Genomic DNA, 24,365 nt, shown 5'->3' with positions numbered 1-24,365 from the left:
TGTGCCTGGACGCTCCAACAGCGGCCAGACACAAGCAGAAGCAGCAGAAGCAGCAGCAGCAGCACCACCTTTTGTTTTTTGGCTGCAGCAGCAAGGCCCACAGGGCTGGCTAGCTGGCTAGCCAGCAATGAAAGTAGGAATCTTTCTTTTTAACCCTGTAAGGGGGTGGTGCACTGTACCCGAAGATACTGCCATATCGGGTCAATGCATAGGGCGACGGAAGCAAGCTTCGAAATCGGCCCCCGTTCTCAAAAATCCATTTAATATATGGTCCCCAGATAGGGGACGTATCAGATATTAAACTGATAAGAACAGATACTACACTTGATCTTAGCCAAAAGGCCGAGAAGCGATAACCGTGAAAGGGGCGGGCCCAACAAGGTCCCCTTCATGGGCACTATCACTGCTTGCTGTCAGGGAGGCTGCCAGACAATTTTCCATGCACACTCTGGGCTGGGGGGCAGTCAACCACCAGTACACACAGCAGAACCTAAACCCATACCATTATTGCTAAGCAGCAAGACAGGGGCCCATTGCACTCCCACGGGGCCTTTTTAAATGCAATCCATAACCCGGATTTGCCAGGAACCCTTCTTACTCCTCCTACTTGCATGTGACACTGGGCTTAGGATCTGCATAGGAAACACACACACAAGCACACACCTACCTTTGTTGCCTGCAGATGCCTCCTTGGCTGTCCCCAAACGGTATCAAACCAACACCCACGGGAAGCTGTAAGCATAGAGGACATGCCTGCACCCCATTGGACTTACCTGTGTGGGTTAAATCCGGGTTATTTGACAACCTATGGCGGTGATGGTTCTGCTCAGGCAGAGCAGTGCTGATGCTCCTCATAAAGCTGTCGCTGCTGTGAAGGTTCTAGGTGACATCACAAATCCCTATGGTTACATACACAACAAAGCTGGGTTGTTGTTGTTTACACTCTGCAAGGCCTGTGGAAGTGAGTGACATCATAGCACTGTAGTTCTGAGGGTTCTAGATGGATGCAACAATCTCCTGTTGCTTCTATGAAGGCCATAATAGACGACATCACCAAACAGCTCCATAGTCACATACACAGCAAAGGAGAGATGTTGTTTACACCTAGTGATGTCAGTGGTATTGAGTGACATCACAGCACAGTGCTAAGGCTCCTGGGCCTGGACACAGCAGCGGCTGCAATATCTCAACGGAGAATACGTTTATATATATGTGTGTGTGTGCGCGTATATATATATATATATATATATATATATATATATATATATATATATTTCTCCGCCGAAATCACTTTTAAACCCATTTCCACCTTTTTTTCCCTTCTCTTCCTCTTACTTTTTTTTCACGTTTTTTTACGTTTTTCTCCTTTTCGCCTCTTTTCTGGGCGTATTATTCTTCTTTTTCTTCTTTTTTTTCGTCTAATGCATACCCCATCAGTGCAGCAATGCTTATTCAATACCGCCAGCAGATGGAGACACTGGGGGATAATTTTCTAAGGATTTATACTGATTTTTCCTGTCTGAATTTGTCGCACAGAAAGTTGCAGGCCAAATATGTGTGACATTTCTGCGACTTTAGCTTCTAGAGCATTTTTACAACATTATACATAGGTGCTGAATACATAAAAAGCGACTGTTCAGCGACAGACAAGTCGCATCGGCTGAAAGTAGGCCAGAATGTCAGTCCATGTTGGAGCAGGTTTAGATACAGTCTAAAGTATAGATCTCAAAGTCTGTGCACAGAATTTAGCAAGGGCCTCGCACCTTCTGATGCATCAGGTAGGTGCACAATAGCATAGCCTAACCCTCTGTACTTTGGTCTATATTGATGCGGGACATAGACAGCCAGCTGATGACCAATCCATTAGTGCAATGGATGGCTGGAAGCATTTGTCTTTGCCTTTGCAATACCACAGAAGCAATGCATGGTCAATGTACAGCAATGACACACCTGTGTGAACAGCCAGGAGACCCCCCCCCCCCCCCCATGTTATGTTACATAGTTACATAGTTAGTACGGTCGAAAAAAGACATATGTCCATCAAGTTCAACCAGGGAATTAAGGGGTAGGGGTGTGGCGCGATATTGGGGAAGGGATGAGATTTTATATTTCTTCATAAGCATTAATCTTATTTTGTCAATTAGGAACATTCAGCACCCACCCGCTATCAAGGCAGCTGCCTATCATGTCATGCCCTACCTGCACAGGTGTGCTGGCTACTCAAATGATCCAATTAAGGAGGCCATTTAGTCAGCAGCAGCAGAAGTCCTGTGCCTGGACGCTCCAACAGCGGCCAGACACAAGCAGAAGCAGCAGAAGCAGCAGCAGCAGCACCACCTTTTGTTTTTTGGCTGCAGCAGCAAGGCCCACAGGGCTGGCTAGCTGGCTAGCCAGCAAGCAGGTAGCAATGAAAGTAGGAATCTTTCTTTTTAACCCTGTAAGGGGGTGGTGCACTGTACCCGAAGATACTGCCATATCGGGTCAATGCATAGGGCGACGGAAGCAAGCTTCGAAATCGGCCCCCGTTCTCAAAAATCCATTTAATATATGGTCCCCAGATAGGGGACGTATCAGATATTAAACTGATAAGAACAGATACTACACTTGATCTTAGCCAAAAGGCCGAGAAGCGATAACCGTGAAAGGGGCGGGCCCAACAAGGTCCCCTTCATGGGCACTATCACTGCTTGCTGTCAGGGAGGCTGCCAGACAATTTTCCATGCACACTCTGGGCTGGGGGGCAGTCAACCACCAGTACACACAGCAGAACCTAAACCCATACCATTATTGCTAAGCAGCAAGACAGGGGCCCATTGCACTCCCACGGGGCCTTTTTAAATGCAATCCATAACCCGGATTTGCCAGGAACCCTTCTTACTCCTCCTACTTGCATGTGACACTGGGCTTAGGATCTGCATAGGAAACACACACACAAGCACACACCTACCTTTGTTGCCTGCAGATGCCTCCTTGGCTGTCCCCAAACGGTATCAAACCAACACCCACGGGAAGCTGTAAGCATAGAGGACATGCCTGCACCCCATTGGACTTACCTGTGTGGGTTAAATCCGGGTTATTTGACAACCTATGGCGGTGATGGTTCTGCTCAGGCAGAGCAGTGCTGATGCTCCTCATAAAGCTGTCGCTGCTGTGAAGGTTCTAGGTGACATCACAAATCCCTATGGTTACATACACAACAAAGCTGGGTTGTTGTTGTTTACACTCTGCAAGGCCTGTGGAAGTGAGTGACATCATAGCACTGTAGTTCTGAGGGTTCTAGATGGATGCAACAATCTCCTGTTGCTTCTATGAAGGCCATAATAGACGACATCACCAAACAGCTCCATAGCCACATACACAGCAAAGGAGAGATGTTGTTTACACCTAGTGATGTCAGTGGTATTGAGTGACATCACAGCACAGTGCTAAGGCTCCTGGGCCTGGACACAGCAGCGGCTGCAATATCTCAACGGAGAATACGTTTATATATATGTGTGTGTGTGCGCGTATATATATATATATATATATATATATATATATATATATATTTCTCCGCCGAAATCACTTTTAAACCCATTTCCACCTTTTTTTCCCTTCTCTTCCTCTTACTTTTTTTTCACGTTTTTTTACGTTTTTCTCCTTTTCGCCTCTTTTCTGGGCGTATTATTCTTCTTTTTCTTCTTTTTTTTCGTCTAATGCATACCCCATCAGTGCAGCAATGCTTATTCAATACCGCCAGCAGATGGAGACACTGGGGGATAATTTTCTAAGGATTTATACTGATTTTTCCTGTCTGAATTTGTCGCACAGAAAGTTGCAGGCCAAATATGTGTGACATTTCTGCGACTTTAGCTTCTAGAGCATTTTTACAACATTATACATAGGTGCTGAATACATAAAAAGCGACTGTTCAGCGACAGACAAGTCGCATCGGCTGAAAGTAGGCCAGAATGTCAGTCCATGTTGGAGCAGGTTTAGATACAGTCTAAAGTATAGATCTCAAAGTCTGTGCACAGAATTTAGCAAGGGCCTCGCACCTTCTGATGCATCAGGTAGGTGCACAATAGCATAGCCTAACCCTCTGTACTTTGGTCTATATTGATGCGGGACATAGACAGCCAGCTGATGACCAATCCATTAGTGCAATGGATGGCTGGAAGCATTTGTCTTTGCCTTTGCAATACCACAGAAGCAATGCATGGTCAATGTACAGCAATGACACACCTGTGTGAACAGCCAGGAGACCCCCCCCCCCCCCCCCATGTTATGTTACATAGTTACATAGTTAGTACGGTCGAAAAAAGACATATGTCCATCAAGTTCAACCAGGGAATTAAGGGGTAGGGGTGTGGCGCGATATTGGGGAAGGGATGAGATTTTATATTTCTTCATAAGCATTAATCTTATTTTGTCAATTAGGAACATTCAGCACCCACCCGCTATCAAGGCAGCTGCCTATCATGTCATGCCCTACCTGCACAGGTGTGCTGGCTACTCAAATGATCCAATTAAGGAGGCCATTTAGTCAGCAGCAGCAGAAGTCCTGTGCCTGGACGCTCCAACAGCGGCCAGACACAAGCAGAAGCAGCAGAAGCAGCAGCAGCAGCACCACCTTTTGTTTTTTGGCTGCAGCAGCAAGGCCCACAGGGCTGGCTAGCTGGCTAGCCAGCAAGCAGGTAGCAATGAAAGTAGGAATCTTTCTTTTTAACCCTGTAAGGGGGTGGTGCACTGTACCCGAAGATACTGCCATATCGGGTCAATGCATAGGGCGACGGAAGCAAGCTTCGAAATCGGCCCCCGTTCTCAAAAATCCATTTAATATATGGTCCCCAGATAGGGGACGTATCAGATATTAAACTGATAAGAACAGATACTACACTTGATCTTAGCCAAAAGGCCGAGAAGCGATAACCGTGAAAGGGGCGGGCCCAACAAGGTCCCCTTCATGGGCACTATCACTGCTTGCTGTCAGGGAGGCTGCCAGACAATTTTCCATGCACACTCTGGGCTGGGGGGCAGTCAACCACCAGTACACACAGCAGAACCTAAACCCATACCATTATTGCTAAGCAGCAAGACAGGGGCCCATTGCACTCCCACGGGGCCTTTTTAAATGCAATCCATAACCCGGATTTGCCAGGAACCCTTCTTACTCCTCCTACTTGCATGTGACACTGGGCTTAGGATCTGCATAGGAAACACACACACAAGCACACACCTACCTTTGTTGCCTGCAGATGCCTCCTTGGCTGTCCCCAAACGGTATCAAACCAACACCCACGGGAAGCTGTAAGCATAGAGGACATGCCTGCACCCCATTGGACTTACCTGTGTGGGTTAAATCCGGGTTATTTGACAACCTATGGCGGTGATGGTTCTGCTCAGGCAGAGCAGTGCTGATGCTCCTCATAAAGCTGTCGCTGCTGTGAAGGTTCTAGGTGACATCACAAATCCCTATGGTTACATACACAACAAAGCTGGGTTGTTGTTGTTTACACTCTGCAAGGCCTGTGGAAGTGAGTGACATCATAGCACTGTAGTTCTGAGGGTTCTAGATGGATGCAACAATCTCCTGTTGCTTCTATGAAGGCCATAATAGACGACATCACCAAACAGCTCCATAGTCACATACACAGCAAAGGAGAGATGTTGTTTACACCTAGTGATGTCAGTGGTATTGAGTGACATCACAGCACAGTGCTAAGGCTCCTGGGCCTGGACACAGCAGCGGCTGCAATATCTCAACGGAGAATACGTTTATATATATGTGTGTGTGTGCGCGTATATATATATATATATATATATATATATATATATATTTCTCCGCCGAAATCACTTTTAAACCCATTTCCACCTTTTTTTCCCTTCTCTTCCTCTTACTTTTTTTTCACGTTTTTTTACGTTTTTCTCCTTTTCGCCTCTTTTCTGGGCGTATTATTCTTCTTTTTCTTCTTTTTTTTCGTCTAATGCATACCCCATCAGTGCAGCAATGCTTATTCAATACCGCCAGCAGATGGAGACACTGGGGGATAATTTTCTAAGGATTTATACTGATTTTTCCTGTCTGAATTTGTCGCACAGAAAGTTGCAGGCCAAATATGTGTGACATTTCTGCGACTTTAGCTTCTAGAGCATTTTTACAACATTATACATAGGTGCTGAATACATAAAAAGCGACTGTTCAGCGACAGACAAGTCGCATCGGCTGAAAGTAGGCCAGAATGTCAGTCCATGTTGGAGCAGGTTTAGATACAGTCTAAAGTATAGATCTCAAAGTCTGTGCACAGAATTTAGCAAGGGCCTCGCACCTTCTGATGCATCAGGTAGGTGCACAATAGCATAGCCTAACCCTCTGTACTTTGGTCTATATTGATGCGGGACATAGACAGCCAGCTGATGACCAATCCATTAGTGCAATGGATGGCTGGAAGCATTTGTCTTTGCCTTTGCAATACCACAGAAGCAATGCATGGTCAATGTACAGCAATGACACACCTGTGTGAACAGCCAGGAGACCCCCCCCCCCCCCCCCCCATGTTATGTTACATAGTTACATAGTTAGTACGGTCGAAAAAAGACATATGTCCATCAAGTTCAACCAGGGAATTAAGGGGTAGGGGTGTGGCGCGATATTGGGGAAGGGATGAGATTTTATATTTCTTCATAAGCATTAATCTTATTTTGTCAATTAGGAACATTCAGCACCCACCCGCTATCAAGGCAGCTGCCTATCATGTCATGCCCTACCTGCACAGGTGTGCTGGCTACTCAAATGATCCAATTAAGGAGGCCATTTAGTCAGCAGCAGCAGAAGTCCTGTGCCTGGACGCTCCAACAGCGGCCAGACACAAGCAGAAGCAGCAGAAGCAGCAGCAGCAGCACCACCTTTTGTTTTTTGGCTGCAGCAGCAAGGCCCACAGGGCTGGCTAGCTGGCTAGCCAGCAAGCAGGTAGCAATGAAAGTAGGAATCTTTCTTTTTAACCCTGTAAGGGGGTGGTGCACTGTACCCGAAGATACTGCCATATCGGGTCAATGCATAGGGCGACGGAAGCAAGCTTCGAAATCGGCCCCCGTTCTCAAAAATCCATTTAATATATGGTCCCCAGATAGGGGACGTATCAGATATTAAACTGATAAGAACAGATACTACACTTGATCTTAGCCAAAAGGCCGAGAAGCGATAACCGTGAAAGGGGCGGGCCCAACAAGGTCCCCTTCATGGGCACTATCACTGCTTGCTGTCAGGGAGGCTGCCAGACAATTTTCCATGCACACTCTGGGCTGGGGGGCAGTCAACCACCAGTACACACAGCAGAACCTAAACCCATACCATTATTGCTAAGCAGCAAGACAGGGGCCCATTGCACTCCCACGGGGCCTTTTTAAATGCAATCCATAACCCGGATTTGCCAGGAACCCTTCTTACTCCTCCTACTTGCATGTGACACTGGGCTTAGGATCTGCATAGGAAACACACACACAAGCACACACCTACCTTTGTTGCCTGCAGATGCCTCCTTGGCTGTCCCCAAACGGTATCAAACCAACACCCACGGGAAGCTGTAAGCATAGAGGACATGCCTGCACCCCATTGGACTTACCTGTGTGGGTTAAATCCGGGTTATTTGACAACCTATGGCGGTGATGGTTCTGCTCAGGCAGAGCAGTGCTGATGCTCCTCATAAAGCTGTCGCTGCTGTGAAGGTTCTAGGTGACATCACAAATCCCTATGGTTACATACACAACAAAGCTGGGTTGTTGTTGTTTACACTCTGCAAGGCCTGTGGAAGTGAGTGACATCATAGCACTGTAGTTCTGAGGGTTCTAGATGGATGCAACAATCTCCTGTTGCTTCTATGAAGGCCATAATAGACGACATCACCAAACAGCTCCATAGTCACATACACAGCAAAGGAGAGATGTTGTTTACACCTAGTGATGTCAGTGGTATTGAGTGACATCACAGCACAGTGCTAAGGCTCCTGGGCCTGGACACAGCAGCGGCTGCAATATCTCAACGGAGAATACGTTTATATATATGTGTGTGTGTGCGCGTATATATATATATATATATATATATTTCTCCGCCGAAATCACTTTTAAACCCATTTCCACCTTTTTTTCCCTTCTCTTCCTCTTACTTTTTTTTCACGTTTTTTTACGTTTTTCTCCTTTTCGCCTCTTTTCTGGGCGTATTATTCTTCTTTTTCTTTTTTTTTTTCGTCTAATGCATACCCCATCAGTGCAGCAATGCTTATTCAATACCGCCAGCAGATGGAGACACTGGGGGATAATTTTCTAAGGATTTATACTGATTTTTCCTGTCTGAATTTGTCGCACAGAAAGTTGCAGGCCAAATATGTGTGACATTTCTGCGACTTTAGCTTCTAGAGCATTTTTACAACATTATACATAGGTGCTGAATACATAAAAAGCGACTGTTCAGCGACAGACAAGTCGCATCGGCTGAAAGTAGGCCAGAATGTCAGTCCATGTTGGAGCAGGTTTAGATACAGTCTAAAGTATAGATCTCAAAGTCTGTGCACAGAATTTAGCAAGGGCCTCGCACCTTCTGATGCATCAGGTAGGTGCACAATAGTGTTGAGCGGCATAGGCCATATTCGAATTCGCGAATATTCGCGAATATATGGACGAATATTCGTCATATATTCGCGAATATTCGCATATTCGTTATATTCCCGTTTTATTTTCGCGTATGCGAAAATACGCGCATGCGAAAATTAGCATATGTGGAAATTCGCATATACGAAAATTAGCATATGCTAATTTTCGCATATGCGAATTTTCGCACGCCAGTCTCACACAGTAGTATTACAGCCTTCTTTACACCACACAAGCTGGAAGCGGAGAGGGATGATCACTGTGATGTGTACTGTGAAAAAAAAAAAAAAACGAATATTCGTAATTACGAATATATAGCGCTATATTCGCGAAATTCGCGAATTCGCGAATATGCGATATTCGCGAATAATATTCGAATTGCGAATATTCGCGAGCAACACTAGTGCACAATAGCATAGCCTAACCCTCTGTACTTTGGTCTATATTGATGCGGGACATAGACAGCCAGCTGATGACCAATCCATTAGTGCAATGGATGGCTGGAAGCATTTGTCTTTGCCTTTGCAATACCACAGAAGCAATGCATGGTCAATGTACAGCAATGACACACCTGTGTGAACAGCCAGGAGACCCCCCCCCCCCCCCCATGTTATGTTACATAGTTACATAGTTAGTACGGTCGAAAAAAGACATATGTCCATCAAGTTCAACCAGGGAATTAAGGGGTAGGGGTGTGGCGCGATATTGGGGAAGGGATGAGATTTTATATTTCTTCATAAGCATTAATCTTATTTTGTCAATTAGGAACATTCAGCACCCACCCGCTATCAAGGCAGCTGCCTATCATGTCATGCCCTACCTGCACAGGTGTGCTGGCTACTCAAATGATCCAATTAAGGAGGCCATTTAGTCAGCAGCAGCAGAAGTCCTGTGCCTGGACGCTCCAACAGCGGCCAGACACAAGCAGAAGCAGCAGCAGCAGCACCACCTTTTGTTTTTTGGCTGCAGCAGCAAGGCCCACAGGGCTGGCTAGCTGGCTAGCCAGCAAGCAGGTAGCAATGAAAGTAGGAATCTTTCTTTTTAACCCTGTAAGGGGGTGGTGCACTGTACCCGAAGATACTGCCATATCGGGTCAATGCATAGGGCGACGGAAGCAAGCTTCGAAATCGGCCCCCGTTCTCAAAAATCCATTTAATATATGGTCCCCAGATAGGGGACGTATCAGATATTAAACTGATAAGAACAGATACTACACTTGATCTTAGCCAAAAGGCCGAGAAGCGATAACCGTGAAAGGGGCGGGCCCAACAAGGTCCCCTTCATGGGCACTATCACTGCTTGCTGTCAGGGAGGCTGCCAGACAATTTTCCATGCACACTCTGGGCTGGGGGGCAGTCAACCACCAGTACACACAGCAGAACCTAAACCCATACCATTATTGCTAAGCAGCAAGACAGGGGCCCATTGCACTCCCACGGGGCCTTTTTAAATGCAATCCATAACCCGGATTTGCCAGGAACCCTTCTTACTCCTCCTACTTGCATGTGACACTGGGCTTAGGATCTGCATAGGAAACACACACACAAGCACACACCTACCTTTGTTGCCTGCAGATGCCTCCTTGGCTGTCCCCAAACGGTATCAAACCAACACCCACGGGAAGCTGTAAGCATAGAGGACATGCTTGCACCCCATTGGACTTACCTGTGTGGGTTAAATCCGGGTTATTTGACAACCTATGGCGGTGATGGTTCTGCTCAGGCAGAGCAGTGCTGATGCTCCTCATAAAGCTGTCGCTGCTGTGAAGGTTCTAGGTGACATCACAAATCCCTATGGTTACATACACAACAAAGCTGGGTTGTTGTTGTTTACACTCTGCAAGGCCTGTGGAAGTGAGTGACATCATAGCACTGTAGTTCTGAGGGTTCTAGATGGATGCAACAATCTCCTGTTGCTTCTATGAAGGCCATAATAGACGACATCACCAAACAGCTCCATAGTCACATACACAGCAAAGGAGAGATGTTGTTTACACCTAGTGATGTCAGTGGTATTGAGTGACATCACAGCACAGTGCTAAGGCTCCTGGGCCTGGACACAGCAGCGGCTGCAATATCTCAACGGAGAATACGTTTATATATATGTGTGTGTGTGCGCGTATATATATATATATATATATATATATATATATATTTCTCCGCCGAAATCACTTTTAAACCCATTTCCACCTTTTTTTCCCTTCTCTTCCTCTTACTTTTTTTTCACGTTTTTTTACGTTTTTCTCCTTTTCGCCTCTTTTCTGGGCGTATTATTCTTCTTTTTCTTCTTTTTTTTCGTCTAATGCATACCCCATCAGTGCAGCAATGCTTATTCAATACCGCCAGCAGATGGAGACACTGGGGGATAATTTTCTAAGGATTTATACTGATTTTTCCTGTCTGAATTTGTCGCACAGAAAGTTGCAGGCCAAATATGTGTGACATTTCTGCGACTTTAGCTTCTAGAGCATTTTTACAACATTATACATAGGTGCTGAATACATAAAAAGCGACTGTTCAGCGACAGACAAGTCGCATCGGCTGAAAGTAGGCCAGAATGTCAGTCCATGTTGGAGCAGGTTTAGATACAGTCTAAAGTATAGATCTCAAAGTCTGTGCACAGAATTTAGCAAGGGCCTCGCACCTTCTGATGCATCAGGTAGGTGCACAATAGCATAGCCTAACCCTCTGTACTTTGGTCTATATTGATGCGGGACATAGACAGCCAGCTGATGACCAATCCATTAGTGCAATGGATGGCTGGAAGCATTTGTCTTTGCCTTTGCAATACCACAGAAGCAATGCATGGTCAATGTACAGCAATGACACACCTGTGTGAACAGCCAGGAGACCCCCCCCCCCCCCCCATGTTATGTTACATAGTTACATAGTTAGTACGGTCGAAAAAAGACATATGTCCATCAAGTTCAACCAGGGAATTAAGGGGTAGGGGTGTGGCGCGATATTGGGGAAGGGATGAGATTTTATATTTCTTCATAAGCATTAATCTTATTTTGTCAATTAGGAACATTCAGCACCCACCCGCTATCAAGGCAGCTGCCTATCATGTCATGCCCTACCTGCACAGGTGTGCTGGCTACTCAAATGATCCAATTAAGGAGGCCATTTAGTCAGCAGCAGCAGAAGTCCTGTGCCTGGACGCTCCAACAGCGGCCAGACACAAGCAGAAGCAGCAGAAGCAGCAGCAGCAGCACCACCTTTTGTTTTTTGGCTGCAGCAGCAAGGCCCACAGGGCTGGCTAGCTGGCTAGCCAGCAAGCAGGTAGCAATGAAAGTAGGAATCTTTCTTTTTAACCCTGTAAGGGGGTGGTGCACTGTACCCGAAGATACTGCCATATCGGGTCAATGCATAGGGCGACGGAAGCAAGCTTCGAAATCGGCCCCCGTTCTCAAAAATCCATTTAATATATGGTCCCCAGATAGGGGACGTATCAGATATTAAACTGATAAGAACAGATACTACACTTGATCTTAGCCAAAAGGCCGAGAAGCGATAACCGTGAAAGGGGCGGGCCCAACAAGGTCCCCTTCATGGGCACTATCACTGCTTGCTGTCAGGGAGGCTGCCAGACAATTTTCCATGCACACTCTGGGCTGGGGGGCAGTCAACCACCAGTACACACAGCAGAACCTAAACCCATACCATTATTGCTAAGCAGCAAGACAGGGGCCCATTGCACTCCCACGGGGCCTTTTTAAATGCAATCCATAACCCGGATTTGCCAGGAACCCTTCTTACTCCTCCTACTTGCATGTGACACTGGGCTTAGGATCTGCATAGGAAACACACACACAAGCACACACTTACCTTTGTTGCCTGCAGATGCCTCCTTGGCTGTCCCCAAACGGTATCAAACCAACACCCACGGGAAGCTGTAAGCATAGAGGACATGCCTGCACCCCATTGGACTTACCTGTGTGGGTTAAATCCGGGTTATTTGACAACCTATGGCGGTGATGGTTCTGCTCAGGCAGAGCAGTGCTGATGCTCCTCATAAAGCTGTCGCTGCTGTGAAGGTTCTAGGTGACATCACAAATCCCTATGGTTACATACACAACAAAGCTGGGTTGTTGTTGTTTACACTCTGCAAGGCCTGTGGAAGTGAGTGACATCATAGCACTGTAGTTCTGAGGGTTCTAGATGGATGCAACAATCTCCTGTTGCTTCTATGAAGGCCATAATAGACGACATCACCAAACAGCTCCATAGTCACATACACAGCAAAGGAGAGATGTTGTTTACACCTAGTGATGTCAGTGGTATTGAGTGACATCACAGCACAGTGCTAAGGCTCCTGGGCCTGGACACAGCAGCGGCTGCAATATCTCAACGGAGAATACGTTTATATATATGTGTGTGTGTGCGCGTATATATATATATATATATATATATATATATATATATATATATTTCTCCGCCGAAATCACTTTTAAACCCATTTCCACCTTTTTTTCCCTTCTCTTCCTCTTACTTTTTTTTCACGTTTTTTTACGTTTTTCTCCTTTTCGCCTCTTTTCTGGGCGTATTATTCTTCTTTTTCTTCTTTTTTTTCGTCTAATGCATACCCCATCAGTGCAGCAATGCTTATTCAATACCGCCAGCAGATGGAGACACTGGGGGATAATTTTCTAAGGATTTATACTGATTTTTCCTGTCTGAATTTGTCGCACAGAAAGTTGCAGGCCAAATATGTGTGACATTTCTGCGACTTTAGCTTCTAGAGCATTTTTACAACATTATACATAGGTGCTGAATACATAAAAAGCGACTGTTCAGCGACAGACAAGTCGCATCGGCTGAAAGTAGGCCAGAATGTCAGTCCATGTTGGAGCAGGTTTAGATACAGTCTAAAGTATAGATCTCAAAGTCTGTGCACAGAATTTAGCAAGGGCCTCGCACCTTCTGATGCATCAGGTAGGTGCACAATAGCATAGCCTAACCCTCTGTACTTTGGTCTATATTGATGCGGGACATAGACAGCCAGCTGATGACCAATCCATTAGTGCAATGGATGGCTGGAAGCATTTGTCTTTGCCTTTGCAATACCACAGAAGCAATGCATGGTCAATGTACAGCAATGACACACCTGTGTGAACAGCCAGGAGACCCCCCCCCCCCCCCATGTTATGTTACATAGTTACATAGTTAGTACGGTCGAAAAAAGACATATGTCCATCAAGTTCAACCAGGGAATTAAGGGGTAGGGGTGTGGCGCGATATTGGGGAAGGGATGAGATTTTATATTTCTTCATAAGCATTAATCTTATTTTGTCAATTAGGAACATTCAGCACCCACCCGCTATCAAGGCAGCTGCCTATCATGTCATGCCCTACCTGCACAGGTGTGCTGGCTACTCAAATGATCCAATTAAGGAGGCCATTTAGTCAGCAGCAGCAGAAGTCCTGTGCCTGGACGCTCCAACAGCGGCCAGACACAAGCAGAAGCAGCAGAAGCAGCAGCAGCAGCACCACCTTTTGTTTTTTGGCTGCAGCAGCAAGGCCCACAGGGCTGGCTAGCTGGCTAGCCAGCAAGCAGGTAGCAATGAAAGTAGGAATCTTTCTTTTTAACCCTGTAAGGGGGTGGTGCACTGTACCCGAAGATACTGCCATATCGGGTCAATGCATAGGGCGACGGAAGCAAGCTTCGAAATCGGCCCCCGTTCTCAAAAATCCATTTAATATATGGTCCCCAGATAGGGGACGTATCAGATATTAAACTGATAAGAACAGATACTACACTTGATCTTAGCCAAAAGGCCGAGAAGCGATAACCGTGAAAGGGGCGGGCCCAACAAGGTCCCCTTCATGGGCACTATCACTGCTTGCTGTCAGGGAGGCTGCCAGACAATTTTCCATGCACACTCTGGGCTGGGGGGCAGTCAACCACCAGTACACACAGCAGAACCTAAACCCATACCATTATTGCTAAGCAGCAAGACAGGGGCCCATTGCACTCCCACGGGGCCTTTTTAAATGCAATCCATAACCCGGATTTGCCAGGAACCCTTCTTACTCCTCCTACTTGCATGTGACACTGGGCTTAGGATCTGCATAGGAAACACACACACAAGCACACACCTACCTTTGTTGCCTGCAGATGCCTCCTTGGCTGTCCCCAAACGGTATCAAACCAACACCCACGGGAAGCTGTAAGCATAGAGGACATGCCTGCACCCCATTGGACTTACCTGTGTGGGTTAAATCCGGGTTATTTGACAACCTATGGCGGTGATGGTTCTGCTCAGGCAGAGCAGTGCTGATGCTCCTCATAAAGCTGTCGCTGCTGTGAAGGTTCTAGGTGACATCACAAATCCCTATGGTTACATACACAACAAAGCTGGGTTGTTGTTGTTTACACTCTGCAAGGCCTGTGGAAGTGAGTGACATCATAGCACTGTAGTTCTGAGGGTTCTAGATGGATGCAACAATCTCCTGTTGCTTCTATGAAGGCCATAATAGACGACATCACCAAACAGCTCCATAGTCACATACACAGCAAAGGAGAGATGTTGTTTACACCTAGTGATGTCAGTGGTATTGAGTGACATCACAGCACAGTGCTAAGGCTCCTGGGCCTGGACACAGCAGCGGCTGCAATATCTCAACGGAGAATACGTTTATATATATGTGTGTGTGTGCGCGTATATATATATATATATATATATATATATATATATATATATATATATATATATATTTCTCCGCCGAAATCACTTTTAAACCCATTTCCACCTTTTTTTCCCTTCTCTTCCTCTTACTTTTTTTTCACGTTTTTTTACGTTTTTCTCCTTTTCGCCTCTTTTCTGGGCGTATTATTCTTCTTTTTCTTCTTTTTTTTCGTCTAATGCATACCCCATCAGTGCAGCAATGCTTATTCAATACCGCCAGCAGATGGAGACACTGGGGGATAATTTTCTAAGGATTTATACTGATTTTTCCTGTCTGAATTTGTCGCACAGAAAGTTGCAGGCCAAATATGTGTGACATTTCTGCGACTTTAGCTTCTAGAGCATTTTTACAACATTATACATAGGTGCTGAATACATAAAAAGCGACTGTTCAGCGACAGACAAGTCGCATCGGCTGAAAGTAGGCCAGAATGTCAGTCCATGTTGGAGCAGGTTTAGATACAGTCTAAAGTATAGATCTCAAAGTCTGTGCACAGAATTTAGCAAGGGCCTCGCACCTTCTGATGCATCAGGTAGGTGCACAATAGCATAGCCTAACCCTCTGTACTTTGGTCTATATTGATGCGGGACATAGACAGCCAGCTGATGACCAATCCATTAGTGCAATGGATGGCTGGAAGCATTTGTCTTTGCCTTTGCAATACCACAGAAGCAATGCATGGTCAATGTACAGCAATGACACACCTGTGTGAACAGCCAGGAGACCCCCCCCCCCCCCCCATGTTATGTTACATAGTTACATAGTTAGTACGGTCGAAAAAAGACATATGTCCATCAAGTTCAACCAGGGAATTAAGGGGTAGGGGTGTGGCGCGATATTGGGGAAGGGATGAGATTTTATATTTCTTCATAAGCATTAATCTTATTTTGTCAATTAGGAACATTCAGCACCCACCCGCTATCAAGGCAGCTGCCTATCATGTCATGCCCTACCTGCACAGGTGTGCTGGCTACTCAAATGATCCAATTAAGGAGGCCATTTAGTCAGCAGCAGCAGAAGTCCTGTGCCTGGACGCTCCAACAGCGGCCAGACACAAGCAGAAGCAGCAGAAGCAGCAGCAGCAGCACCACCTTTTGTTTTTTGGCTGCAGCAGCAAGGCCCACAGGGCTGGCTAGCTGGCTAGCCAGCAAGCAGGTAGCAATGAAAGTAGGAATCTTTCTTTTTAACCCTGTAAGGGGGTGGTGCACTGTACCCGAAGATACTGCCATATCGGGTCAATGCATAGGGCGACGGAAGCAAGCTTCGAAATCGGCCCCCGTTCTCAAAAATCCATTTAATATATGGTCCCCAGATAGGGGACGTATCAGATATTAAACTGATAAGAACAGATACTACACTTGATCTTAGCCAAAAGGCCGAGAAGCGATAACCGTGAAAGGGGCGGGCCCAACAAGGTCCCCTTCATGGGCACTATCACTGCTTGCTGTCAGGGAGGCTGCCAGACAATTTTCCATGCACACTCTGGGCTGGGGGGCAGTCAACCACCAGTACACACAGCAGAACCTAAACCCATACCATTATTGCTAAGCAGCAAGACAGGGGCCCATTGCACTCCCACGGGGCCTTTTTAAATGCAATCCATAACCCGGATTTGCCAGGAACCCTTCTTACTCCTCCTACTTGCATGTGACACTGGGCTTAGGATCTGCATAGGAAACACACACACAAGCACACACCTACCTTTGTTGCCTGCAGATGCCTCCTTGGCTGTCCCCAAACGGTATCAAACCAACACCCACGGGAAGCTGTAAGCATAGAGGACATGCCTGCACCCCATTGGACTTACCTGTGTGGGTTAAATCCGGGTTATTTGACAACCTATGGCGGTGATGGTTCTGCTCAGGCAGAGCAGTGCTGATGCTCCTCATAAAGCTGTCGCTGCTGTGAAGGTTCTAGGTGACATCACAAATCCCTATGGTTACATACACAACAAAGCTGGGTTGTTGTTGTTTACACTCTGCAAGGCCTGTGGAAGTGAGTGACATCATAGCACTGTAGTTCTGAGGGTTCTAGATGGATGCAACAATCTCCTGTTGCTTCTATGAAGGCCATAATAGACGACATCACCAAACAGCTCCATAGTCACATACACAGCAAAGGAGAGATGTTGTTTACACCTAGTGATGTCAGTGGTATTGAGTGACATCACAGCACAGTGCTAAGGCTCCTGGGCCTGGACACAGCAGCGGCTGCAATATCTCAACGGAGAATACGTTTATATATATGTGTGTGTGTGCGCGTATATATATATATATATATATATATATATATATATATATTTCTCCGCCGAAATCACTTTTAAACCCATTTCCACCTTTTTTTCCCTTCTCTTCCTCTTACTTTTTTTTCACGTTTTTTTACGTTTTTCTCCTTTTCGCCTCTTTTCTGGGCGTATTATTCTTCTTTTTCTTCTTTTTTTTCGTCTAATGCATACCCCATCAGTGCAGCAATGCTTATTCAATACCGCCAGCAGATGGAGACACTGGGGGATAATTTTCTAAGGATTTATACTGATTTTTCCTGTCTGAATTTGTCGCACAGAAAGTTGCAGGCCAAATATGTGTGACATTTCTGCGACTTTAGCTTCTAGAGCATTTTTACAACATTATACATAGGTGCTGAATACATAAAAAGCGACTGTTCAGCGACAGACAAGTCGCATCGGCTGAAAGTAGGCCAGAATGTCAGTCCATGTTGGAGCAGGTTTAGATACAGTCTAAAGTATAGATCTCAAAGTCTGTGCACAGAATTTAGCAAGGGCCTCGCACCTTCTGATGCATCAGGTAGGTGCACAATAGCATAGCCTAACCCTCTGTACTTTGGTCTATATTGATGCGGGACATAGACAGCCAGCTGATGACCAATCCATTAGTGCAATGGATGGCTGGAAGCATTTGTCTTTGCCTTTGCAATACCACAGAAGCAATGCATGGTCAATGTACAGCAATGACACACCTGTGTGAACAGCCAGGAGACCCCCCCCCCCCCCCCATGTTATGTTACATAGTTACATAGTTAGTACGGTCGAAAAAAGACATATGTCCATCAAGTTCAACCAGGGAATTAAGGGGTAGGGGTGTGGCGCGATATTGGGGAAGGGATGAGATTTTATATTTCTTCATAAGCATTAATCTTATTTTGTCAATTAGGAACATTCAGCACCCACCCGCTATCAAGGCAGCTGCCTATCATGTCATGCCCTACCTGCACAGGTGTGCTGGCTACTCAAATGATCCAATTAAGGAGGCCATTTAGTCAGCAGCAGCAGAAGTCCTGTGCCTGGACGCTCCAACAGCGGCCAGACACAAGCAGAAGCAGCAGAAGCAGCAGCAGCAGCACCACCTTTTGTTTTTTGGCTGCAGCAGCAAGGCCCACAGGGCTGGCTAGCTGGCTAGCCAGCAAGCAGGTAGCAATGAAAGTAGGAATCTTTCTTTTTAACCCTGTAAGGGGGTGGTGCACTGTACCCGAAGATACTGCCATATCGGGTCAATGCATAGGGCGACGGAAGCAAGCTTCGAAATCGGCCCCCGTTCTCAAAAATCCATTTAATATATGGTCCCCAGATAGGGGACGTATCAGATATTAAACTGATAAGAACAGATACTACACTTGATCTTAGCCAAAAGGCCGAGAAGCGATAACCGTGAAAGGGGCGGGCCCAACAAGGTCCCCTTCATGGGCACTATCACTGCTTGCTGTCAGGGAGGCTGCCAGACAATTTTCCATGCACACTCTGGGCTGGGGGGCAGTCAACCACCAGTACACACAGCAGAACCTAAACCCATACCATTATTGCTAAGCAGCAAGACAGGGGCCCATTGCACTCCCACGGGGCCTTTTTAAATGCAATCCATAACCCGGATTTGCCAGGAACCCTTCTTACTCCTCCTACTTGCATGTGACACTGGGCTTAGGATCTGCATAGGAAACACACACACAAGCACACACCTACCTTTGTTGCCTGCAGATGCCTCCTTGGCTGTCCCCAAACGGTATCAAACCAACACCCACGGGAAGCTGTAAGCATAGAGGACATGCCTGCACCCCATTGGACTTACCTGTGTGGGTTAAATCCGGGTTATTTGACAACCTATGGCGGTGATGGTTCTGCTCAGGCAGAGCAGTGCTGATGCTCCTCATAAAGCTGTCGCTGCTGTGAAGGTTCTAGGTGACATCACAAATCCCTATGGTTACATACACAACAAAGCTGGGTTGTTGTTGTTTACACTCTGCAAGGCCTGTGGAAGTGAGTGACATCATAGCACTGTAGTTCTGAGGGTTCTAGATGGATGCAACAATCTCCTGTTGCTTCTATGAAGGCCATAATAGACGACATCACCAAACAGCTCCATAGTCACATACACAGCAAAGGAGAGATGTTGTTTACACCTAGTGATGTCAGTGGTATTGAGTGACATCACAGCACAGTGCTAAGGCTCCTGGGCCTGGACACAGCAGCGGCTGCAATATCTCAACGGAGAATACGTTTATATATATGTGTGTGTGTGCGCGTATATATATATATATATATATATATATATATATATATATATATATATATTTCTCCGCCGAAATCACTTTTAAACCCATTTCCACCTTTTTTTCCCTTCTCTTCCTCTTACTTTTTTTTCACGTTTTTTTACGTTTTTCTCCTTTTCGCCTCTTTTCTGGGCGTATTATTCTTCTTTTTCTTCTTTTTTTTCGTCTAATGCATACCCCATCAGTGCAGCAATGCTTATTCAATACCGCCAGCAGATGGAGACACTGGGGGATAATTTTCTAAGGATTTGTACTGATTTTTCCTGTCTGAATTTGTCGCACAGAAAGTTGCAGGCCAAATATGTGTGACATTTCTGCGACTTTAGCTTCTAGAGCATTTTTACAACATTATACATAGGTGCTGAATACATAAAAAGCGACTGTTCAGCGACAGACAAGTCGCATCGGCTGAAAGTAGGCCAGAATGTCAGTCCATGTTGGAGCAGGTTTAGATACAGTCTAAAGTATAGATCTCAAAGTCTGTGCACAGAATTTAGCAAGGGCCTCACACCTTCTGATGCATCAGGTAGGTGCACAATAGCATAGCCTAACCCTCTGTACTTTGGTCTATATTGATGCGGGACATAGACAGCCAGCTGATGACCAATCCATTAGTGCAATGGATGGCTGGAAGCATTTGTCTTTGCCTTTGCAATACCACAGAAGCAATGCATGGTCAATGTACAGCAATGACACACCTGTGTGAACAGCCAGGAGACCCCCCCCCCCCCCATGTTATGTTACATAGTTACATAGTTAGTACGGTCGAAAAAAGACATATGTCCATCAAGTTCAACCAGGGAATTAAGGGGTAGGGGTGTGGCGCGATATTGGGGAAGGGATGAGATTTTATATTTCTTCATAAGCATTAATCTTATTTTGTCAATTAGGAACATTCAGCACCCACCCGCTATCAAGGCAGCTGCCTATCATGTCATGCCCTACCTGCACAGGTGTGCTGGCTACTCAAATGATCCAATTAAGGAGGCCATTTAGTCAGCAGCAGCAGAAGTCCTGTGCCTGGACGCTCCAACAGCGGCCAGACACAAGCAGAAGCAGCAGAAGCAGCAGCAGCAGCACCACCTTTTGTTTTTTGGCTGCAGCAGCAAGGCCCACAGGGCTGGCTAGCTGGCTAGCCAGCAAGCAGGTAGCAATGAAAGTAGGAATCTTTCTTTTTAACCCTGTAAGGGGGTGGTGCACTGTACCCGAAGATACTGCCATATCGGGTCAATGCATAGGGCGACGGAAGCAAGCTTCGAAATCGGCCCCCGTTCTCAAAAATCCATTTAATATATGGTCCCCAGATAGGGGACGTATCAGATATTAAACTGATAAGAACAGATACTACACTTGATCTTAGCCAAAAGGCCGAGAAGCGATAACCGTGAAAGGGGCGGGCCCAACAAGGTCCCCTTCATGGGCACTATCACTGCTTGCTGTCAGGGAGGCTGCCAGACAATTTTCCATGAACACTCTGGGCTGGGGGGCAGTCAACCACCAGTACACACAGCAGAACCTAAACCCATACCATTATTGCTAAGCAGCAAGACAGGGGCCCATTGCACTCCCACGGGGCCTTTTTAAATGCAATCCATAACCCGGATTTGCCAGGAACCCTTCTTACTCCTCCTACTTGCATGTGACACTGGGCTTAGGATCTGCATAGGAAACACACACACAAGCACACACCTACCTTTGTTGCCTGCAGATGCCTCCTTGGCTGTCCCCAAACGGTATCAAACCAACACCCACGGGAAGCTGTAAGCATAGAGGACATGCCTGCACCCCATTGGACTTACCTGTGTGGGTTAAATCCGGGTTATTTGACAACCTATGGCGGTGATGGTTCTGCTCAGGCAGAGCAGTGCTGATGCTCCTCATAAAGCTGTCGCTGCTGTGAAGGTTCTAGGTGACATCACAAATCCCTATGGTTACATACACAACAAAGCTGGGTTGTTGTTGTTTACACTCTGCAAGGCCTGTGGAAGTGAGTGACATCATAGCACTGTAGTTCTGAGGGTTCTAGATGGATGCAACAATCTCCTGTTGCTTCTATGAAGGCCATAATAGACGACATCACCAAACAGCTCCATAGTCACATACACAGCAAAGGAGAGATGTTGTTTACACCTAGTGATGTCAGTGGTATTGAGTGACATCACAGCACAGTGCTAAGGCTCCTGGGCCTGGACACAGCAGCGGCTGCAATATCTCAACGGAGAATACGTTTATATATATGTGTGTGTGTGCGCGTATATATATATATATATATATATATATATATATATATATATATATTTCTCCGCCGAAATCACTTTTAAACCCATTTCCACCTTTTTTTCCCTTCTCTTCCTCTTACTTTTTTTTCACGTTTTTTTACGTTTTTCTCCTTTTCGCCTCTTTTCTGGGCGTATTATTCTTCTTTTTCTTCTTTTTTTTCGTCTAATGCATACCCCATCAGTGCAGCAATGCTTATTCAATACCGCCAGCAGATGGAGACACTGGGGGATAATTTTCTAAGGATTTATACTGATTTTTCCTGTCTGAATTTGTCGCACAGAAAGTTGCAGGCCAAATATGTGTGACATTTCTGCGACTTTAGCTTCTAGAGCATTTTTACAACATTATACATAGGTGCTGAATACATAAAAAGCGACTGTTCAGCGACAGACAAGTCGCATCGGCTGAAAGTAGGCCAGAATGTCAGTCCATGTTGGAGCAGGTTTAGATACAGTCTAAAGTATAGATCTCAAAGTCTGTGCACAGAATTTAGCAAGGGCCTCGCACCTTCTGATGCATCAGGTAGGTGCACAATAGCATAGCCTAACCCTCTGTACTTTGGTCTATATTGATGCGGGACATAGACAGCCAGCTGATGACCAATCCATTAGTGCAATGGATGGCTGGAAGCATTTGTCTTTGCCTTTGCAATACCACAGAAGCAATGCATGGTCAATGTACAGCAATGACACACCTGTGTGAACAGCCAGGAGACCCCCCCCCCCCCCCCATGTTATGTTACATAGTTACATAGTTAGTACGGTCGAAAAAAGACATATGTCCATCAAGTTCAACCAGGGAATTAAGGGGTAGGGGTGTGGCGCGATATTGGGGAAGGGATGAGATTTTATATTTCTTCATAAGCATTAATCTTATTTTGTCAATTAGGAACATTCAGCACCCACCCGCTATCAAGGCAGCTGCCTATCATGTCATGCCCTACCTGCACAGGTGTGCTGGCTACTCAAATGATCCAATTAAGGAGGCCATTTAGTCAGCAGCAGCAGAAGTCCTGTGCCTGGACGCTCCAACAGCGGCCAGACACAAGCAGAAGCAGCAGAAGCAGCAGCAGCAGCAGCACCACCTTTTGTTTTTTGGCTGCAGCAGCAAGGCCCACAGGGCTGGCTAGCTGGCTAGCCAGCAAGCAGGTAGCAATGAAAGTAGGAATCTTTCTTTTTAACCCTGTAAGGGGGTGGTGCACTGTACCCGAAGATACTGCCATATCGGGTCAATGCATAGGGCGACGGAAGCAAGCTTCGAAATCGGCCCCCGTTCTCAAAAATCCATTTAATATATGGTCCCCAGATAGGGGACGTATCAGATATTAAACTGATAAGAACAGATACTACACTTGATCTTAGCCAAAAGGCCGAGAAGCGATAACCGTGAAAGGGGCGGGCCCAACAAGGTCCCCTTCATGGGCACTATCACTGCTTGCTGTCAGGGAGGCTGCCAGACAATTTTCCATGCACACTCTGGGCTGGGGGGCAGTCAACCACCAGTACACACAGCAGAACCTAAACCCATACCATTATTGCTAAGCAGCAAGACAGGGGCCCATTGCACTCCCACGGGGCCTTTTTAAATGCAATCCATAACCCGGATTTGCCAGGAACCCTTCTTACTCCTCCTACTTGCATGTGACACTGGGCTTAGGATCTGCATAGGAAAGACACACACAAGCACACACCTACCTTTGTTGCCTGCAGATGCCTCCTTGGCTGTCCCCAAACGGTATCAAACCAACACCCACGGGAAGCTGTAAGCATAGAGGACATGCCTGCACCCCATTGGACTTACCTGTGTGGGTTAAATCCGGGTTATTTGACAACCTATGGCGGTGATGGTTCTGCTCAGGCAGAGCAGTGCTGATGCTCCTCATAAAGCTGTCGCTGCTGTGAAGGTTCTAGGTGACATCACAAATCCCTATGGTTACATACACAACAAAGCTGGGTTGTTGTTGTTTACACTCTGCAAGGCCTGTGGAAGTGAGTGACATCATAGCACTGTAGTTCTGAGGGTTCTAGATGGATGCAACAATCTCCTGTTGCTTCTATGAAGGCCATAATAGACGACATCACCAAACAGCTCCATAGTCACATACACAGCAAAGGAGAGATGTTGTTTACACCTAGTGATGTCAGTGGTATTGAGTGACATCACAGCACAGTGCTAAGGCTCCTGGGCCTGGACACAGCAGCGGCTGCAATATCT

At 46.2% G+C, this 24,365-nt stretch overlaps 11 non-coding genes across 11 annotated transcripts; all 11 read right to left on the bottom strand.

The window, feature by feature from the left end:
- Positions 1 to 163: 163 nt before the first annotated feature.
- Positions 164 to 354, bottom strand: LOC130337418 (U2 spliceosomal RNA). Its single transcript, XR_008878296.1, has one exon. It is a non-coding gene; the product is annotated as a U2 spliceosomal RNA (small nuclear RNA).
- Positions 355 to 2,443: 2,089 nt separating this feature from the next.
- On the bottom strand, positions 2,444 to 2,634 carry LOC130337417 (U2 spliceosomal RNA). Its single transcript, XR_008878295.1, has one exon. It is a non-coding gene; the product is annotated as a U2 spliceosomal RNA (small nuclear RNA).
- Positions 2,635 to 4,718: 2,084 nt separating this feature from the next.
- Positions 4,719 to 4,909, bottom strand: LOC130337416 (U2 spliceosomal RNA). Its single transcript, XR_008878294.1, has one exon. It is a non-coding gene; the product is annotated as a U2 spliceosomal RNA (small nuclear RNA).
- Positions 4,910 to 6,991: 2,082 nt separating this feature from the next.
- Positions 6,992 to 7,182, bottom strand: LOC130337413 (U2 spliceosomal RNA). The gene has a single exon (XR_008878292.1). It is a non-coding gene; the product is annotated as a U2 spliceosomal RNA (small nuclear RNA).
- A 2,495-nt stretch (positions 7,183 to 9,677) lies between these two features.
- On the bottom strand, positions 9,678 to 9,868 carry LOC130337412 (U2 spliceosomal RNA). The gene has a single exon (XR_008878291.1). It is a non-coding gene; the product is annotated as a U2 spliceosomal RNA (small nuclear RNA).
- Positions 9,869 to 11,945: 2,077 nt separating this feature from the next.
- Positions 11,946 to 12,136, bottom strand: LOC130337411 (U2 spliceosomal RNA). Its single transcript, XR_008878290.1, has one exon. It is a non-coding gene; the product is annotated as a U2 spliceosomal RNA (small nuclear RNA).
- Positions 12,137 to 14,220: 2,084 nt separating this feature from the next.
- LOC130337410 (U2 spliceosomal RNA) lies at positions 14,221 to 14,411 on the bottom strand. The gene has a single exon (XR_008878289.1). It is a non-coding gene; the product is annotated as a U2 spliceosomal RNA (small nuclear RNA).
- Positions 14,412 to 16,508: 2,097 nt separating this feature from the next.
- On the bottom strand, positions 16,509 to 16,699 carry LOC130337409 (U2 spliceosomal RNA). Its single transcript, XR_008878288.1, has one exon. It is a non-coding gene; the product is annotated as a U2 spliceosomal RNA (small nuclear RNA).
- Positions 16,700 to 18,780: 2,081 nt separating this feature from the next.
- LOC130337408 (U2 spliceosomal RNA) lies at positions 18,781 to 18,971 on the bottom strand. The gene has a single exon (XR_008878286.1). It is a non-coding gene; the product is annotated as a U2 spliceosomal RNA (small nuclear RNA).
- Positions 18,972 to 21,060: 2,089 nt separating this feature from the next.
- Positions 21,061 to 21,251, bottom strand: LOC130337397 (U2 spliceosomal RNA). The gene has a single exon (XR_008878281.1). It is a non-coding gene; the product is annotated as a U2 spliceosomal RNA (small nuclear RNA).
- Positions 21,252 to 23,341: 2,090 nt separating this feature from the next.
- LOC130337385 (U2 spliceosomal RNA) lies at positions 23,342 to 23,532 on the bottom strand. The gene has a single exon (XR_008878272.1). It is a non-coding gene; the product is annotated as a U2 spliceosomal RNA (small nuclear RNA).
- Positions 23,533 to 24,365: the final 833 nt, after the last annotated feature.

The sequence above is a fragment of the Hyla sarda genome, unplaced genomic scaffold (genome assembly GCF_029499605.1).
Source record: "Hyla sarda isolate aHylSar1 unplaced genomic scaffold, aHylSar1.hap1 scaffold_496, whole genome shotgun sequence".
Taxonomy (NCBI): domain Eukaryota; kingdom Metazoa; phylum Chordata; class Amphibia; order Anura; family Hylidae; genus Hyla; species Hyla sarda.
This window is presented reverse-complemented; position numbering and strand designations above follow the sequence as displayed.